The sequence below is a fragment of the Pinus tabuliformis genome, chromosome 9, assembly GCF_031772625.1.
Source record: "Pinus tabuliformis cultivar Carrire ecotype Pingquan chromosome 9, CPIR1, whole genome shotgun sequence".
NCBI classification, from domain to species: Eukaryota; Viridiplantae; Streptophyta; class Pinopsida; order Pinales; family Pinaceae; genus Pinus; species Pinus tabuliformis.
The window spans coordinates 1,794,021,621-1,794,038,053 of record NC_142307.1 but is presented as its reverse complement, the minus strand read 5'-3'; positions in this window follow the sequence as shown (position 1 = coordinate 1,794,038,053).

Below are 16,433 nucleotides of genomic sequence, written 5' to 3'. Positions count from 1 at the left end.
TGACATTGCTGCTACAATCTTCTTTTCTCAAGTTCAACCCCATGACAGTTGGAGTTGGTGCGGGCTTGTTGTTTTGCATATTAAACCTCTCCAAAATGTCTACCACATACTTTGTTTGGGAAATAAAAATGCCATTTTCTGTTTGCTTCACTTCTATGCCCAAAAAATATCTTAACAACCCCATGTCAGTCATTTCAAACTCACTTTTCATGACTTCTTTGAAATCAGTGATGAGGAAATCATCACTGCCTATAAAAATCAAATCATCTACATATAAGACAACAATAATAATCTTACCATCAATCTCTTTGATGTAGAGAGTAGGCTCACCATCACATTTGTCAAAACCATTGTCCAACAAGTAAGCATCTATCCTGCTATACCATGTATGCGGATCTTGCTTCAGCCCATAAAGGGACTTCCTCAACCTATACACCTTCTCTTCTTGGCCTTCTACCTCATAACCAGGTGGTTGCGCAACATACACTTCCTCTTTTAGCACTCCATTCAAGAATGCTAATTTTACATCCATTTGATACACTTTCCATTTATGTTGCACAACAATCGCCACAACTGTATGCTTTTTCTCCATCATCGCGACTGGCGCAAATGTCTTTGAATAATGTCTTCCATGTTGCTGTTTGTATTCTTTAACAACTAGCCTTGCTTTATGCCTTTCAATCTTCCCATCAATTTTGCTCTTGGTCTTATAAACCCATTTCACTCCAATGACTTATTTTCCTTGCGGAAGGTTCACTAACTCATGTGTCATTCTTTTTTATTGCTCCTATTTCTTCCTCCATTGTTGCAACCAATTTTTCTTCTTTATCTACATACTCAAAATGGATTGGGTCATCTACATGAAAAAACATTGCAAATAAGGAATTTAGACCGGAACTGCTATCAACTTCATCTTTCTCATAAATCTCATTTAAATTTATGAATTTTGGTCTTCATGTGCTTGCTGAATATGGGCTTGACATGTCACTTCCCCCTTTTAAACAATATCCAATGAAGGGAACAAACATTTATCCACCTCTTTTCTTATAATTCTTCTTATATTTGTCAGAAGTGTGTTTCTTTCTTTAAATCTAGCTGGCAATAGGTGTTACTACATTTTTAGTATAAAACTTTACTTTACATAGTGGGTGAGTTTATTCCATGGCATTCTTGTATACAATAGGGCCTTCCTCCTAATGTGGAGGGTATACATCAACATAGATGTAGGATTCATCACACATTGAGCTAGACATGGAATTTCCTATCTCTAGGGGAAATATGATTGTTTTTTTGAAGGTTGAGAAAATAGTGAAAGAAATAGTTGGAAAAACTCCACTATCTCACTCATATTTACTTGATGTGGCTCCCTAGGCCCATATTTTCAAGTAAGAGTGTATATTCCACCTGATATTTTTGGTCCAATAGTATTTACCCATAATCCATTATTGTTGGTTTACAATGATTGGAGAAACCCAGAGTGTTGACTCGTAGATTAATTAGAGGTACCCCTAAGGAAATTTCCATGCCATAGTTGATTACCATATATCCCATCTCCACCACCTACATGATTTCTCTCCTCTTACTAGTAAATAAAGTATGTTCATTATTTGTATCCGTTAGTACATCCATTGTAGGTACCTCCATAACATTGAATCATTCCCTCCATTCACATTTTCTGGAGGCTCTAATAACCCGATGAGTAGTATACACATATACAATGTCAGAGGATCGAATATTATCTAGTAATATAGTTAGAAGGGAACATCCATTTTTCCCAGTATTTTTCCCAATAGGTCCATGCGATTCCCTAGAACTATTGGGGACACAAATGTTTCTAGAAAATTCACTAATCATTAGGGGAGTCAAATTTTAGGGGGTTCACCATTCCGTGAAAGACTTAAGTTCCTTGGAACTCTGAGGGGGCTAGGGTAAATATTCCTAGTAATGAGTTACGTCGATTCCTAGAAATATTGGGGACACGAATGTTTCCAACAAATTCACTAATCATTAGGGAAGCAAAATTCCTTTCCATGAAGCACTTAAGTTCCTTGCAATGTCTAGGGGCCTAGGGGAAATATTCCTAGTAATGAGCTCTACCATTGAGGTGCTAATTTTTGTGGTAACCTTTTCGGTCCAAGAGGTTTTCTTCTTGGAATATCATTTGATATTAGAAGTTATGAACCTTTTGGTACTTCTTTTTCCACTAAGGGCTCATTCCTCATAGGAAATAACAATTATGCCAGTCCCATGGATCTTAGAGAAAATCCATTTGGGAATCTACCTTCCCCAAGAAGCCCATCAGCTTATAGGAATTTAGATATGGGTGGATCACAAAATCCATTTGGGTGACTAGGAGAAAAATCTCCTTCCTATAACTCATTCAAATCACCCTTCTTGGATATGCTTACATTTCCTAATCTAACAAAGTTAATGAACGATCCATAAATCATAATCCTATGTGGTTGATTGTCGTAATGAACATATCCACTAATATTCCCAAATTTTATGAAAATCTAGAGAAGATCCTATAGCACCAACACAATATATGATTTGTGGTGTTCATATAACTCATTCATGGAAGATATCATTTGTCTACTATTTTTCCAGTTGACTCTTACTAATCATTCCTCGAAGTGGTACATTGATATTGAGACCACCACATACAATGATTTCTTGTCTTTAGCATAGGCATTTTCTAATCATTATTAATTTCCTTTTAGATACAAATGTGAAATGACATTGTAATGAACTTATGTTGTACTACTTCCACCCATATAGTTGATTATATACACGAGTGGATGTCACAACAAAGTATATTTAAAATAATATTTATAGATGATATAGTGTAAGAGTGGTTCACTAAGTTTCTCTTTCCCAGTATTACTGAGGATTTGACTAAGGTAAGATCCCAAACCAAATAACAAGTGATCAGGCATGCCCATGATCTTTCCATGATCTATTCTCAATAGATCACCTTGTATTACATTTTTGCTAATTCTCCTTGGTCATTGAATGATCTTGGAAAACATAAGCTACGAGCCCAAGCTACTAGATTTGTTAGTTTTGTGTCCTTTATATATGTAGGATAACTTGCCACCCATATGGACTAATTGAGCAACACTTCTAGTGCATCAACTACTACACATAGTACCACCAAAATTCCTAATGCTCCTACTCAAACCTTTAAGGTGAATTCAATGAAATCCACAACCTAAAATAATCCTTAATAGCTTAGAGGTAGGAATAAGAACAAGAAATAAAACAAATATTTGAACAATGATTAGGGTCCATCTCAAACCCATGACGATGTTGGTTGTGGCATCAAAGAATAGATGAAAATTGATTATTATACTTGAAAAATTTGTGTGTAAGACCATCCTAGTCATGGCTCATAGGTATTTTTCCCACTAGAACCTTGCTCATCATACAAACTAATCTAGTTTCACCCTATATTTGTAATACCTTTAACTCCTTAGCAAAAATGGGGTGGAAATAACACTTAAAATAATGCCTCATCACCAACATATGATATTTTCCTCTTAGATAAAACCATGTGGCCATTCAAGAAAATAATTATGAGAATATTGACATTACATCCCAATGACACCTTCATAGCCCAAAAACCCTCTTTTGATTGAAAATCCATTATCTAGAAATGGGTTTTATACTATTAAAAGTGTTTTTAAAAGGTACACACATAATCCCAATGCGAGGGATGCTGACAATTACAATATTGTTGAGGATTTGGACCAAGTACTAAGTGTCATTTTAGCTCTTGAAGTTTTACAAAACAACCTTGAAAAACATAGAGAACTTTTGAATTTTATTAGTGAGTTAAATCCCTTAGACTGTAACCTGATCACTTTCAACCCAACATCAATTCCTTTTTTTCTTTCCTATTAGATTCCTTTTCAGATAATGATGCATGCATTTGGGAAGAATTTTTGTATCATTTTCATGTATGAAGCAGGGTCAACTTGTATCATGTCATTAAAGTGTTGGCAAGCTCTTATCTCAAGTCATTTGTCTCCAACTACATTTGCATTGAAAGTCTTTGATGGGCACACCATTCAACCACAAGGTTAATTTCCTACTTTTCCTATTGAACGAGGGAGAAAGATCTTAGAGAAAAATACCAATCAACATAGACTAGGACTATCCTTTAGTGATAAGGTGTGATTGTAGTCATCATGTTCCATTTTGCAAGTGCATGAGTCTACGTCATTATGAGTAAGTAAGTGGATAAATTATTGGTTGTCACAAATTAGTGGGTAAAACTATGGGAAATCCTCTCTAGAAATAGTGGGATGATTGAGGAGAATAATGAATTCACGATGATTCAAATTAGAGAAAGAAATCGTTAAAATTAGAAAAGGGAAAGGTAGTGTATGACATTTACTAAAATAAGGGCCTTATCTGTTTAACCTCCTTTCATATGTGATTAATATAGAGATAGGAGAAATATGGCATGTGTTGTAATAAAAACGGATAAAAAAACATAAATTGAGAGGACCATGGTAATCCATTTCTAATTGATTATATACATTCTTTTTTTTTTTCACTACTTACCTTTTTAGTATTCACCAAATTCTTAATGTATCTATTGAAATGACATTATCTATAGTGATAATTATATTATACATCATATTTATTAAATTTCAAATTATTTATTTCATGTGAAACAAGTACATATATGGTAATTATAATATATATTTAAATTATTAATTTCGTATAAAACAAGAACATATATGGTGATTAAGCAGAGAGGCTCATTTTACAACCCAGTATGATGTGTAACATTGTTTGTCCATCATCAAAGTAGTCATGTAGGCCCAAATAAAAACTAAAAATAAAAATTAAGAGACTATACAAAATATTTAAATAATGTATATTCATAAAAAAAAAATTCCATGTGAAAAAATAAATTATATGTGAAAAAATTAGATCCCTCTCACCTTATGTTAAATAAGTATTTAAAATAAAAACATGATAAATTTCATACAATTAGGCAAGAACTACAACCACTTTACATACATTTTAAGTCCAGTGCTTTGAAGCACGAACCCAAGCCAGAGAATTAAGATGTATCAACAGTAATATTAAAAAATAATCATTAAAATTATTAAAAAATCCAAACTTTTCTGATTAAATATCACTAAATAATAAATAATAGATTTGAGATTTGAATTAACTATTCAACATAAAAAATCATGCAAAAAAGAAGAAAACGCGTCAATAATAAACAAATAACTTCTTAAGAAGGAAAACTTCAACACCTATCCTTTACCCACCCAAAAATAAGGCACACTGATATAGAGTTCGTTGACTGAAGTGAACTTAAGTTGTTCTTTAACAAACGTGCAATTCTTTAAAGCAAATATTGACCATTAGTATCCGACGAAAAATGAAAATCCATTGCAGGCTGGAAGAAGTAAATAAGTCTCCCAGGAAAAATGAAAATCAACTGCGGGGCGAAAGAAATAAATTAATTTCCGTGCATACCCAATTATAACCCTCTAACCACACTGACATAGAACACGAACCGATCGGCCTCCTGCATAGGCTAGTTAACCTTTAAGCATGTTCATTAATATCCTTTTTCCAACACTCCGATGGCAATGTTGTATCAAAAATATATAACAAAAACTTTCTTTAATCATTTAATTTGAATTTATGCACTCTTACTTTTGAGTCGGACGTTAAATTCCCACAGGTTATAACCTTGTTGATAAGGACTGCATCACAAAGTTACAAATTGTGGCAATACGGACGTTGCGGGTTTTGCCACGCAGAAAAAACTGCAAACCCCAATGGCACTCGTTCTTTGCAAGAAGAACGCTTGTGATATTCGACGACTTGACCGAGGACCTGCTGACGACAGTTCTCTTTCATCAGAAATACCATTTTATTTTAAAGGTGGTTCACCGCGTTTGGATTTATTGATCACTCACTAGCAATTTCGATTTGCTTCCCGTCGAAGAAACAAAAATATTAGCAGACTTGTGGGTTCTTTGGCCCACCTTCCTAAAACTTCCTCTACAAACTGTATAAAATAGAGCTATCCATGTGAAGCATCTAACCCAATAATTTGTTGGAATATTAATTCCAACTGCTGTGCAGCAGCAACTACTTTATTCATTTGTCGTGATCCGGCGCCCCACGTTTTCTCCCGATCTTTTATGTCACCGCCATTACCATCTTTTCACTCTTTAATTATTTTTGTGTTTCCAGAAAGAAGAAGATCAGATCCAGCGCTACACCATTACTTCTCAACAACCATATTAATGAGCAGAACGGCTGAAAGAGAAAAGAACCAGCCTCGAGCCGACGTAGCATTTATCAGTCATAGATTTCATCACCACCGACTCAAGAAATTCAGCAAAAGATCAAATCTGTTAATCATGAGCAGCATAAACTTTATCAGCAAGTTAAGGCGGTGAAGACCCTTTCCCACACTATAAAAGGCAGACACAGCAGTGTAGAAATATATATATGAAATAGATTGAAAGTCCATTTGTAACACACAGCAGTGTAGAACAAGAGAGTTTTTTTGTATTGCACAGCAGTGATGAAATTTTCTGAGATAGTTGTTTTGTGGAACTGAAGGGTTCCTGTTGTAATCCCTCTTTCAAGAGGAAGATGCTCTTTAGCATAATATTTTGTGAAGATTCCTCTACGTGAGGAAGACTTAGTTTTATCTGTTGGTTTATTTTCAGAAATAGAAGTTTCATTCTGTGCGTTGTTGTTACACCAAAAGTTATTTTGTCAAAAATTTCCTGTTGCTGTTACACCGTAAGTCGAAAAATACTTGACGTCAAAAGTTACGTTGCTGCAACACCACGAACAGCAACTGAAAAAATTTACGTTGCTGCAACACCACGAACAGCGTTGCTGCAACACAAGTTACAGTAACTGAAAAAAACCGTGTTGCTGCAACACCATTTCCAGAGAACGAATTTTTCTGTTTTTCTGAGTTAAAAACAGAGTATTTTTCTACGTCAAAGACAAAGTATTATTTTGATCAGTTTTTGATCCTGAGGCAAAGTAGAGTATTATTTTATGCTCTGTTCTTGTGTTTTTTGAATTATCAGAAAACAGAGTATTACTCTCTGTTCATATTTTTGTTGTTTCGGAATTTATCAGAAAATTCTGAACAGTGGAAACAAAGGATTTTTCCACTGTATTCTGTTTGGAATAACCAGAAATTCCCGACATGGTATCAGAGCTTGTCTAGGCTCTTTGAAGACATCAAAGAAGCTGAAAGAAGATTTGTTGCTGCAGCAGATTATCCAGCAGAGCGAAAAACGTTGTCAAGGTATTTTTCAAATTAGTTTTTTGTGTAGCTGCTGAAGACAATTAAGTGATTTTTTTTACAGTCAAGTATTGCAAGAATGGCCAGCACCAGCGTGGGTATGTTTAATACCCAGCTCCCACAGTTCAATGGGAAAAATTATGACTACTGGGCAATAACCATGAAAGCTGTGTTTGCCTCACATGATTTATGGGAACTTGTTGAATATGGATTTGAAGAGCCAGCAAATGAAGAAGAGTTTATTGGATTAATTCAGGCAGAGAAAGAGTTGTTTAAGAGCAATAAGAAGAAGGACTCAAAAACCCTTGTATTCTTATATCAAGCGGTGCATGAGAGTGTGTTTCCGAGGATAGCAGCAGCCAATACATCCAGAGAAGCATGGCAAACTCTCAAGACAGCCTATCAAGGCATGGAGAAAGTGAAGACAACAAAACTACAGTTACTGAGGAAAGATTTTGAGAACCTGCGTATGAAGGAGTCAGACAATATTGACTCATTCTTCACACAAGCAATTGGTTTGGTCACGCAGATAAGGTCTCATGGAGAAACTCTTGAAAAAAGGAGGATTGTGGAGAAACTATTGAGGTGCCTACCCTCAAAGTTTGATGTGATTGTCACCACCATTGAAGAGACAAAGGATCTCTCAAATTTTTCAGTTGATGAACTTCATGCATCACTGATAACACATGAGCAGAGGTTGAGTAGAAATGAAAACTCATCTATAGAGCAAGCCTTTAAGACCCAGATGTCATTTGGAAGAGGAAGAGGTCAAGGCAGAGGAAACAAGAGAGGAAGAGGCAGAACCCAATACAGAGGCGGAAGAAACAGTCCATCAAACGTTCAAGGAAGGGGCAGCAATCCAAATCAGAACCAAGGCCATGGCAGCAACCAACAAAGTGGACAACATCATGCTCAAGGACAAAGGTATGAAAAATCCAATGTCCAATGTTATTATTGTAAAAAATATGGGCACTATGCAAATGAATGTAGGAAGAAGCACCATGATATGAGTAATAGATCTATTGCAAATATCACTAGAGAAAATATCAGTCAAGATAATGTGTTGTTAGTTTGTAATATGGCTGAAACAAACAGTGAAGATATATGGTTTCTAGATTCTGGTTGCAGCAACCATATGACAGGAAACATAGCCCTGTTTTCTGCTTTAGATCAGAGTGTGCAGTCACAAGTCACACTTGGGACTGATAGTAAAATTTTTGTTATGGGAAAAGGAGAAGTTAAAATATTTACAAAGAAAGGTGAAAAGAAAACCATAGCAGATGTCTATTATGTTCCTGGAATGAAGTGCAATCTCTTGAGTATTGGACAACTTGTTCAGAAGGGTTACAATGTTCTCTTTGAGAATGATGTATGCACCATCATGGACAGATTACCCAGCAAACGTTGTATTGCTGAAGTGAAGATGACAAGGAACAGGATGTTCCCTCTCAGAATAAGGGCAGATCTGAAAAATAAAGAAGTAATTGCAGCAGTGACACAAGAGGCTCTCCAAAACGTACCAAATGATGAAAATTGGTTGTGGCATTTGAGATTTGGACATCTCAACTTTGGAGGTCCTAATTTGTTGAGTAGAAAAGGAATGGTAAAAGGATTACCATTGATAGAAAAGCCAGACAGCCTTTGTGAAGGTTGTATATTGGGAAAACAACACAGAGAAAGTTTTCCAACTGGGAAAAGCATAAGGGCAAAAGCACCTTTAGAAATTTTCCACTCAGATTTATGTGGACCGACGCAAGCTCCATTACTTGCAGGCAGCCAATATTTTCTAACATTTATTGATGACTTTACCAGAAAGACTTGGGTTTATTTTCTGAAGAATAAGAGTGAAGTGTTTGAAAAATTCCAAAATTTCAAAGCACTTGTAGAAAATAAAAGTGGGCTACGTATCAAGGTTTTGAGCACTGACAGAGGAGGTGAGTATATCTCCACGGAATTTTTACATTTTTGCAGAGAAAACGGAATTCATAAGCAATTTACAGCAAGGTACACCCCGCAACAAAATGGAGTTGCTGAAAGGAAAAACAGAACAATCATGGATATGGCAAGGAGCATGTTGAAGGCAAAGCATTTGCCAAATGATTATTGGGCTGAAGCTGTACACTGTGCAGTATATATTTTGAATAGATGTCCTACAAAAGCAGTGATGAACAAAGTGCCAGAGGAAGCATGGAGTAGGAGAAAGCAAGGAGTCACTCACATGAAAGTTTTTGGTTGTGTGGCTTATGCACACATTCCAGATCAGCTAAGGAAGAAATTGGACAACAAAGGGGAGAAATGTATTTTCATTGGATACAGTGAAGAATCCAAAGCTTACATGTTATATATCCCATCCACCAAGAAGTTTTTTGTGAGCAGAGATGTTCAATTTATTGAAGAGGAAGCTTGGGATGGAAGCATAGAGAAAACAGTTAATGTTAAAAACTGTTTGTCTCATGATGATGATGATGAAGAGTTGGCTGAAACACATCCCCAAACAACAGCGCCAACAATAGAACAGCAAAAGACACCCTTGAGGAGAAATGAGAGTGCTTCTCCAAGCACACCACAAGGAGGAAATTCAAGTGCATCTACAAGCACTTGCACACCGAATGAAAGAGGTAATAAATTCAGAAATTTAAGTGATATTTATGATGAAGGAATGAATTCTTTGTTTGCCTTGTATTGTTATGTTGATGACCCTGTTCATTTCGAAGATGCAATTAAAGATAAGAAATGGATAGAAGCTATGGATGAGAAGATGAATGCCATAGAAAGAAATAAGACATGGGATTTAGTTGATCTACCAAAAGGTAAAGAAGTCATTGGAGTTAAATGGGTCTACAAGACCAAGAGTAATGCTGAAGGCAAGATAGAAAGGCATAAGGCAAGACTTGTTGTCAACGGATACAAGCAGCAATATGGGAGAGATTATGAGGAGACTTTCGCACCAGTTGCAAGAATGGAAACAGTAAGAGCAGTGCTGTCCATAGCAGCACAAAACAAATGGAAAGTTTACCAAATGGACGTGAAGTCAACATTCTTGAATGGAGTATTAATGGAAGAGGTTTACATCGAGCAACATCTAGGCTATGAGAAGAAAGGCCAAGAGCACAAAGTCTGCAGATTGAAGAAAGCTCTTTATGGGCTGAAGCAAGCACCAAGAGCGTGGTACAGTAGGATAGATTCCTATCTACTGGAGAATGGATTTGAGAAGTGTGAGGGAGAACCCACTGTTTACATCAAAGAAAAGGACTGTAAAATTTTAATTGTTGTGTTATATGTTGATGATGTGATTTTTACAGGTAATGATGACTACCTCATTGAAAATTTCAAATCAGTCATGAAAGAAGAATTTGAGATGACTAACATGGGTTTGCTGAGATACTTCTTAGGAATAGAAGTAGATCAAAATAAAAATGGAATTTTTATTTCACAGGCAAAATATGTAAATGAAGTGTTGAGCAGATTTAACATGCAGGACAACAAGGTAGCAATCACTCCTATAGGGATGGGATTAAAACTCAGCAAAGAGGACATCAACAAATATTTTGACCCTAGTGTGTACAAGAGCATAGTTGGCAGCCTCATGTATTTGACTGCAACTAGGCCAGACATAATGTATGTTGTTAGTTTAATTTCCAGATTCATGGAGAAGCCAAAAGAAACACATTGGCAGGCAGCAAAGAGAATTCAGAGGTATGTTAAAGGTACAAAAAGGTATGGCATATTTTATACTGTTTCAGAATGTTCAGATTTAGTTGGATACACAGATAGCGATTGGGCTGGAAGTGTAGATGACCGGAAAAGCACATCTGGTTACATTTTCCACATAGGTTCAGGAGCCATTTCATGGGCTTCCAAGAAACAGCCAATTGTGGCATTGTCTACAGCAGAAGAAGAGTATGTGGCAGCTACAGCAGTAGCATGTCAAGCGGTTTGGATGAGGAGAATGTTGAGAAGTCTATGCCAGGAGCAGGCAACATCAACAGTCATTTTTTGTGACAATAGCTTAGCTATTGCATTATCCAAGAACTCTGTATTCCACAAGAGAACAAAACACATAGACACAAAGTTTCATTACATCAGAGAATTGGTGAACAATGGAGAAATCATTTTACAACATTGCAGGACTCAGGAACAGGTTGCAGATATTCTGACAAAGCCATTGGATCAGAAAAGTTTTGTGTTTTTAAGGAAACTTCTGGGTATGACTGATAACCCAACAGTTGAAATTAAAATGGGAGTGTTGGAATATTAATTCCAACTGCTGTGCAGCAGCAGCAGCAGCTACTTTATTCATTTGTCGTGATCCGGTGCCCCACATTTTCTCCCGATCTTTTATGTCACTGCCATTACCATCTTTTCACTTTTTAATTATTTTTGTGTTTCCAGAAAGAAGAAGATCAGATCCAGCGCTACACCATTACTTCTCAACAACCATATTAATGAGCAGAACGGCTAAAAGAGAAAAGAACCAGCCTCGAGTCGACGTAGCATTTATCAGTCATAGATTTCATCACCACCGACTCAAGAAATTCAGCAAAAGATCAAATCTGTTAATCATGAGCAGCATAAACTTTATCAGCAAGTTAAGGCGGTGAAGACCCTTTCCCACACTATAAAAGGCAGACACAACAGTGTAGAAATATATAGATGAAATAGATTGAAAGTCCATTTGTAACACACAACAGTGTACAACAAGAGAGTTTTTTTTGTATTGCACAACAGTGCTGAAATTTTCTGAGATAGTTGTTTTGTGGAACTGAAGCGTTCCTGTCGTAATCCCTCTGTCAAGAGGAAGATGCTCTTTAGCATAATATTTTGTGAAGATCCCTCTACGTGAGGAAGACTTAGTTTTATCTGTTGGTTTATTTTCATAAATAGAAGTTTCTTTCTATGCGTTGTTGTTACACCAAAAGTCATTTTGTCAAAAATTTCCTGTTGTTGTTACACCGTGAGTCGAAAAATACTTGACGTCAAAAGTTACGTTGCTGCAACACCACGAACAGCAACTGAAAAAATTTACGTTGCTGCAACACCACGAACAGCGTTGCTGCAACACAAGTTACAGCAACTGAAAAAAACTGTGTTGCTGCAACACCGTTTCCAGAGAACGAATTTTTCTGTTTTTCTGAGTTAAAAACAGGGTATTTTTCTACGTCAAAGACAAAGTATTATTTTGATCAGTTTTTGATCCTGAGGCAAAGTAGAGTATTATTTTATGCTCTGTTCTTGTGTTTTTTGAATTATCAGAAAACAGAGTATTACTCTCTGTTAATATTTTTGTTGTTTCGGAATTTATCAGAAAATTCTGAACATTGGAAACAGAGGATTTTTCCACTGTATTTTGTTTGGAATAACCAGAAATTCCCGACATAATTAGTGTGTCGAAAAAGATCATCATTCGATTGCATAGTAGTCAATATAGATTTTGCAAGTATCAAAAAGCTACCAGAGGGGTTTTCTTCGCGGCTTCCGAATAACTTTCTTTTCATACTGAATATCGAGTTGTCGACATAGATTTGCAAGTATCAAAAGGCTATCACATAGATTTGCAGGTATCGAAAAGCTACTAGGCTTTCGGGGACTTCTTCCTATCGTGGGAATGACTTTCTTTTCAAACTGAATACCGAGTTGTCCTTGCGAAGGTCCTTACTCATTCTTATACTCTCAAATTGCTTTCTCTTACTAAATCGGCCATTAACATCCATACTATTTAAATACACGATTTTTCTTTGCATGCTATTACTTTTCCACAAGTCTATTTCTTTTTTTTTTTAAACCTCAAATTATTTTTCACAATCTTTTTAATTATCATTTAAAATTTTTAATTTAATGATTTTTATCTCTTCAAAATGTAAGATTTAGGAACGTAACCATTTTCATTTTTAATAACCATTATTTGGTTTATTGCACGGATATTTCATTTTTAATAACCATTATTTGGTTTATTGCATGGATAATTTGATTTCTCAATGCAAAGAGGTGTAATTGTTTATTATATTTATGTTGATGGGCATTTTTATTTTGTAATAGAGTTTTCAAAATTTTTCATTTTATTATCAATAAATAATTATTAGGTGGATATCAGGATTTAACCTCCATGGAATATTTTAGAATATTTTTAATAGTGTACATAAATCCAAAGTTGAGATTTCTTTGCAATGTAGTGATGCATTCTTTTGTCCATTTAAATAAATTGATTAACTCAAAAAAATGTATGTATTTTTTTCCCATTTAATTAAATTGATTAATTAAAAAAAATGTTATATGAACAAGTGTCGTACGAAGTGCATTATAGAGTTTTGGGCATGTGGTAGTCTTGTAACAAAATCTCTTTAGGCATTAATAATTTCCATGGTAAAGTGTGGGTAAGCCTTCATGGTTAATAATCTTATACTGTCATCCAAATTGGATCATTATATTATTTGTCATCCATCTCGAGGCTTCGAGATTAGAAGGACCTATCCTGACAGTATCTAAAGTGTCTGGGGAACATTTCAAGGCATTAAATGACTTTTTTGGGGGTAAAACTTTTCCACTTTAGAAAAATACATTTTTTTTCTCCATATTTTATGCACAAATACCTTGCCATCGAGATAATAACCATCAATCAGAGTCGGTAAGAAAAATTTATGCCACTCAGAATTTGACCTTCCTATTTTTGACCACCCTAATTTGAGAGGATACCATGTAGCTTCTATTACTCATTTTATCACATATATATTGTGATGAACTCTCCATTGGAATATCGACAACAATTTATAGATCATATAAGTATCATAGTAGCTTTATTTGGTCATATTGTGGATAGTTACATGAGATCTAGATCGTATAAGCCATAAGTCATAAAAACCCCAGTCATGGCCAACAAATTTATGAATAACCCTCTTAATCCTGCAATGTATAGATTTTCCTTGCTAGAAGCACAAACTACATATATAAATTGTAACCTAAATCTCCTCATTGTGTCCCTGATCAATAAGCTCAGGCTATTCAAAGAAGATGGTGGTTCTAACACAAACGTTTGATTAATAGGGAGACTAGGATATTGGGATTAAATAGAGAAGGAACCATAAAATGAAGCAAAAAATATCAACCTAATTAGAGTGCCATGAACAATTCACAGTCCTTGTTCAAAATGGAAGCTAAGGTGGATATCAAGTTCTATCAAGGTGATATCGACGCTTTAAAGCTAAATCACTAGTTGCAAAAAATATATGTTTACTTCAGTGTTCAATATATAGAGTAAGAACAAAATATTTTATTTGTGTGGCTAAAATTAGAGGGCTAGGCCCAAACATGGGAGGAAATCCACAAAAAGAAGCCTCAGGCTGGAGAGAGATCCTCTTGTGACTATGTGGGAGGAGTTTAAAACCATCCTAAATCAAAATTTCAACCTAGTGGGTATGTAGAGAACTAGTGGATCTAGTGGTACTATTTCCAGTAAAAGGAGGGGAAGAGTGTAGATGAGTATACCATAGAATTTAGAAAGATGGTCATAATGTTATGTATCTCCCCAAAGAAGCCAGTTGTACTCAAGTATCTACGGGATCTACATAACGATTGTAGAAGTACGTAAAGTGGAAAAGGACTGTATATAGGTTTCGTATCTAGAGAATGCAAGCATGAAGAAAGAGAAATCAAATGGATCGTAGTAAGAGTAGCAAGACACTTCTAAGGATGGGAGGAAGAACTAGAAATGGGCGGAATAGAAAAAGACAACGACATAGAACAATAGTGGAATGGTCTTAGAAACCACTACAACTATTTTAATATAGATGGTAATATATAGGAAAAGTATTAGAGGTTGCATCCAGGCCACTAATACAAAATGACTAATTAGTTACTAAAAAAACAACTAAATTTTGCATATAAACGACCATTTTTCAGTTGGTGACCAGTAGTAGCTAATTTGAAGTATATTATAAGGTGACCAACTTTTAATCATGTTTAGGTAAGTCATTAATTGGTTTTCTCAAACTTATCATCTAGTAGTATATTTAATCATTAATTTGGTTATTAATTTAGTTATTTATTTAGACATTAATTGCCACAATCAGTGACCAAATATACAACAAAATATATGACTATATGATCACTCGAGAAAATAAATTAATGACCAAAATGTTGGTCTTGTTATAAGATATTGTAAAATTAGCTACTAATAGTCATATATATGCAAATTTTAGTCATCGTTTGAAACTAATTAATAACCAAATAAATATGACTAAATTGTGGTCGTGTTATAAGATATTGTAAATTACCTACTAATAGTCCTATATATGCAAAATATAGTCATCATTTGTAATCACAAATTTATCATTTGTAGTAGTCATTTATCTTTTTTTGGTAGTTTCATATTCATTGTATAAAAGACTAATTTAGTAGTTTATCTTCATCTCATTTAATTTCATTAATAATAATTATAAATGAATAATTTAGTCGTATATTTATTTTATTTTTGTTCATCATTAATCAATATAAACTACTAATTTACTAGTTTTACATTGACTTTCCGTGTTAATTATTAATTAGTATTATTTTGCAACTAAATTAAAAAAATTTCATATAATGTACATGTTCATCTAATATGAAGAAAAACGTTACATACTATATATTTGAGGCTTATGCGATCTGCATTTTGTGTGGTGATACCTTTCGGAGTCATCACATCTATGTTTTTTGCAATCAATGTTTCGAACCAACCTCTATGGTTCATCATCTAGATAAGATGATTGAAAAAGTAAGAGATTAATGGGGTAATAAATAGAGGAGAGGGTTGGAATGGGAATGCATGGAGCCGACAAGTTTGTTAAAGGCATGAAACATATTTTTAATTTATTGATTTTATTAATGTTTATTAATTTTTTATTAATGACTATTAAAAATTAACAATTGTATTTATCGTTATTGATGAAAAATTAAATGTGATGACTTAATATTATTAATGATTATTAACTAACTATTTTTTCTTTTGCAAAACTAATTAGTTTTTGTTAATTACAAGATTTATAATGATTAATTTTTTTTAGTGTTGACAATAATGTTTAAATTTTGTATGACTAAAAATATTAAAATTATAATTAAAACTTCATATTTATATGCATTGTTAATTGCA